Source organism: Pararge aegeria, chromosome 19 (genome assembly GCF_905163445.1).
Source record: "Pararge aegeria chromosome 19, ilParAegt1.1, whole genome shotgun sequence".
NCBI lineage: Eukaryota > Metazoa > Arthropoda > Insecta > Lepidoptera > Nymphalidae > Pararge > Pararge aegeria.
The window spans coordinates 17,137,501-17,142,500 of record NC_053198.1 but is presented as its reverse complement, the minus strand read 5'-3'; the positions used below and the strand labels follow the sequence as shown (position 1 = coordinate 17,142,500).

The 5,000-nt window shown below is 49.6% G+C and overlaps 2 non-coding genes and 1 pseudogene across 2 annotated transcripts; all 3 read right to left on the bottom strand.

The window, feature by feature from the left end:
- The window catches only part of LOC120632420, a 9,410-nt pseudogene extending 9,292 nt beyond the window's left edge, over window positions 1–118 (bottom strand).
- Window positions 119–785: 667 nt separating this feature from the next.
- LOC120632413 lies at window positions 786–942 on the bottom strand. Its single transcript, XR_005659102.1, has one exon. It is a non-coding gene; the product is annotated as a 5.8S ribosomal RNA (ribosomal RNA).
- A 350-nt stretch (window positions 943–1,292) lies between these two features.
- On the bottom strand, window positions 1,293–3,195 carry LOC120632399. Its single transcript, XR_005659094.1, has one exon. It is a non-coding gene; the product is annotated as a small subunit ribosomal RNA (ribosomal RNA).
- Window positions 3,196–5,000: the final 1,805 nt, after the last annotated feature.

Below are 5,000 nucleotides of genomic sequence, written 5' to 3'. Positions count from 1 at the left end.
TCAGTGCTGGGCTCATTCCTGTTCGCTCGCCGCTACTAAGGAAATCCTGGTTAGTTTCTTTTCCTCCGCTTACTAATATGCTTAAATTCGGCGGGTGATCCTCCCTGATCTGAGGCCAACGATAAAAGTGGAGGCAGACGCGATATCCGTCAGCTAGACGGCGCCGCTCGCTCTCGCGCCGCTTCGGCGCGAGCGCGCACGGCGCCGCCTCGCGAGTCCGGACGTCGAGTCCGCCTACGGAGTTTTCAGATTAGATTACCGATTCGATTAGACTACTACACGCTACAAACAACAAAGCGCGCTTATGGGTGCGGTTATCAAATGAATTGGTTGGTCTTCACACCGAAAACTCATTGTCGAAATAATGCGCGGAGCGTGTCGTTAACGCGACGCGTCTCTCTCGTAGGCGTCTTAGCGCACGTTTCGCATGCCCGCACCGTGCGTGCGTCGCAGGCGTACGCCACGCATAGCGCACGTATCGCGTTCGACACTAGATCGATTAACCGTTAACGGAAGGGTCGATCGATCGAAGCGATCGTGCGCGCGCGTAGCGACGCTGCTACTGCACCCACGGCTGCTGCTACGGGCTAGCGGCAACGGCGCCGAGCCGGCGAGAGCTTGGCGCGCCTCGAACGACACGCACACATTATTTCATTTTATATATTTAAACGGACCGATTGGCGCTAAGCCTCACGGAGCCGCCATGTGTCCGTGCGCGCGTCTCGCCCTAATGAAAGGTTGTTGAGTCGCGCCCACGAACAGTGTGGTATTTGTTTTTATGCAGCCGGCCCTCAGACAGGAGTGGTCCTGGATGTTTCTCCACGGACCGCAATGTGCGTTCGAAATGTCGATGTTCAAATGTGTCCTGCAGTTCACACTATGACGCGCAGTTAACTGCGTTCTTCATCGACCCGCGAGCCAAGTGATCCACCGTCCAGGGTAATAGTTTAACATTTCTGTTTCATGGTATATTTATTATACAACGTTTTTTGTCATCTATAATATCCAATGCGATCGTAACATAACGACTCTCATCTTAACGGATATAAAGATAACAATATTGGGGTGTCCGAGTAAAGACAACCGACGGACCGCGCCGTGTCGTCGATTATATTGGCTAGTGTCATTGTGGCGACAGCTGAACGCAACCGACAGTCCGGCGGACCGATCGCGACGGTCATACTTATACTAGACGGGTTTTTGTTTTTGTTTTGGTTTGGTCTTTAACATAATCGTACAAACATGGGTGCGCATGCGCGTTTACCGCGGCGACCCGTGCAGACGTTACACGTTAATGATCCTTCCGCAGGTTCCCCTACGGAAACCTTGTTACGACTTTTACTTCCTCTAAATGATCAAGTTTGGTCAACTTCCCAGCAACGCCGACGGCCGTGAAGCCACCGCGTGTCGGTCCGAAGACCTCACTAAATCATTCAATCGGTAGTAGCGACGGGCGGTGTGTACAAAGGGCAGGGACGTAATCAACGCGAGCTTATGACTCGCGCTTACTAGGAATTCCTCGTTTATGGGGGATAATTGCAAACCCCAATCCCCAGCACGAAGGAGTTTCAACGGGTTGCCCGGGCCTCTAGGCCAGGGAGAACATGCTGATTCCTTCAGTGTAGCGCGCGTGCGGCCCAGGACATCTAAGGGCATCACAGACCTGTTATTGCTCAATCTCGTGCGCCTCGAAGACGCCGGTCCCTCTAAGAAGAATTTTAATACGCCGCCAGTGAGTTGCGCGACCGAAGCCGCGCACACCTAAATGACGACGCCTATTTAGCAGGCTAGAGTCTCGTTCGTTACCGGAATTAACCAGACAAATCGCTCCACCAACTAAGAACGGCCATGCACCACCACCCACCGAATCAAGAAAGAGCTGTTAATCTGTCAATCCTTCCGGTGTCCGGGCCTGGTGAGATTTCCCGTGTTGAGTCAAATTAAGCCGCAGGCTCCACTCCTGGTGGTGCCCTTCCGTCAATTCCTTTAAGTTTCAGCTTTGCAACCATACTCCCCCCGGAGTCCAAAATCTTTGGTTTCCCGGATGCTGCCCGCCGAGCCATTGTAGTAACGTCGGCGGATCGCTAGATGACATATTTACGGTTAGAACTAGGGTGGTATCTAATCGCCTTCGAACCTCTAACTTTCGTTCTTGATTGATGAAAACACCTTTGGCAAATGCTTTCGCTGATGTTCGTCTTGCGACGATCCAAGAATTTCACCTCTAACGTCGCAATACGAATGCCCCCAGTTATCCCTATTAATCATTACCTCGGAGTTCTGAAAACCAACAAAATAGAACCGAGATCATATTCTATTATTCCATGCACGAAATATTCAAGCGGCATTTTGAGCCCGCTTTGAGCACTCTAATTTGTTCAAAGTAAAATTGTCGGCCCATCTCGACACTCAACGAAGAGCACCGCGATAGGATTTTGATATTGAACCGGCGTTTTACCGCCGGCTCACCGACGATATGCTCCGCAGACGTGTCAGTATCACCGCGGATGCGGTGCACCGACAGCGCGGCGCACAAATGCAACTACGAGCTTTTTAACCGCAACAATTTTAGTATACGCTATTGGAGCTGGAATTACCGCGGCTGCTGGCACCAGACTTGCCCTCCAATTGTTCCTCGTTAAAATATTTAAAGTGTACTCATTCCGATTACGAGGCCTCGTAAGAGTCCCGTATCGTTATTTTTCGTCACTACCTCCCCGTGCCGGGAGTGGGTAATTTGCGCGCCTGCTGCCTTCCTTGGATGTGGTAGCCGTTTCTCAGGCTCCCTCTCCGGAATCGAACCCTGATTCCCCGTTACCCGTGACAACCATGGTAGTCGCAGAAACTACCATCGAAAGTTGATAAGGCAGACATTTGAAAGATGCGTCGCCGGTACTGGACCATGCGATCGGCAAAAGTTATCCAGATTCATCAAAATTAACGACTTCGGACGCGAGGCCCTCCGTCGATTGGTTTTGATCTAATAAAAGCGCTCGTCCCATCACTGGTCAGAGTTCTGATTGCATGTATTAGCTCTAGAATTACCACAGTTATCCAAGTAACTGAGTAAGATCTAAGGAACCAAAACTGATATATTGAGCCATTCGCGGTATCGCCTTAATACGGCTTGCACTGAGACATGCATGGCTTAATCTTTGAGACAAGCATATAACTACTGGCAGGATCAACCAGGGAGCTATCCACATACTTCACGCCACGTAACGCCCGTAGCTGTTAACTAAGGGGAAACGTAGGCGCGCAGTTAGCGAGCCCCTTCCGTAGCGAGCGAGCCGCCGCGCCGGTTCACGGCGCTGCAGCCCCATCTCACGACGGAAGGTCGAAGCACGTCGCGCGCCATTCTATTAAGAGCGGCGACGCGGTGCCCGACAAAATTTATTCTATGATGTGCTGCGAGACGGGAGAGTTTCGCCCCGCCGTCAGCATTCGACGAGCGGAACTATTAAACCCAGACGCCCACGCAGGACGAGGACACATTTCACGTTGCACCGCCTCCGTTAGGAGGCCGTGCGACATGGTCCCAAGCATTGAAGGTTCTTTGAACGAGACTTAACACACATTGACGCTCTTGCGAGCTATGATTTTATAACATATTCGAGTACGACACTTTGATCGTCGCCCGGTACTTGAGAGACTTCTTTTATAACACCATTTTTATATTATTTTTAACACCACGCGCATAAAACACAGGGGGCGAAGCCGCACAAACGAACGCAACAGTCTGCGATTGTGAGCGCGCCACGCCGGTCCCGTATTATGAGAGCTGTATTAAAAATATCACATCTGAATGTACAGTTTTTATATTAAACTGCTGCTGGATAAACTTTTAACGACCGTTTGATTTTACATTGAAATGTAATAACGAAATAACGCAGAGGGAATTTCTGACAGTTAACACATTCGACCCGAGAGAGAGCACATCATATCACAATCGATAATAATATACACTCTTGAAAATCTCACACATTAATGCCATAACAATTGCCCAGACGCGATTCCGTCGGTCGACGCCGTTCATCGGGGTACAATATTAATATGATATTAAAAAATAATACCATAAAAATAAATAAATAAATAAATAAAATAAACATAATATAATATAATAAAAAAGAGAACAACCTCTTTTTTTAGAGAAATGCGAAACGTGACAACAATACTAACGCAGAGATACGCGAGAGAGAAGTCTGAACAACGCCACTTTGCGTGGCGCCGCAATCATACTACTCCTTTTAGACTCTGGTATTTCGTCGTCGCCGTCGCCGTCACCTTCGCACCTCCACCCCATATAGTAGTGGCGCGGCGCGACGGGCCTAATGTGTTAGTGAACAAATTAAATTAAACATATTTAAATGGTTTTTTTTTTTTTAATATCCAATTAAAGGAAAAAAGGGACCGCCAGGAACACCTCTTGCACGAGAACGGGCGTGGGCTTGGGCGTGGGCGTGGGCGTGGGCGCGATGCTTGCGGGCGATTGCCGCGTGGTTCAGAGGGGCGGTACATTTGCGCGCCCACGCCCACCCCCTCTACCAATCCAACGCCCATGCCCACGCCCACGCCCACGCCCACTCTCACTATTAAGGCTGGCAGGTGCGTGTGCGTTCGTGCATTGTATATAATACGGACGGCGGTGACAAACAGTTCGTGTATTAATTCACACCCGACCGCCAGAGTCTCATCTCTCCCGTCATGTTCGTGAATCGAAACGCGCCGCACCGCACCGCACCGCCCTGCCTTTGTTTACCTAGAGTGAATGTTATTAGTAATTTTATAATGATGACATTATTAAACTTCCCCTTAGTAATAATAGTCATAAAAAAAAGGCGCAGGCGTGGGCGTGGGCGTGGGCGTGGGCTTGGTTTAGACGGACGGTGCATTAGCGCGCACACGCAAGTGTCGTAATAATCTTAGAAGGGAGACTTCCAGTTCGTGTATCGAATCTTACCGTACCGCGCTGCTACTATGTTTTTTTTTATTTTTAATTT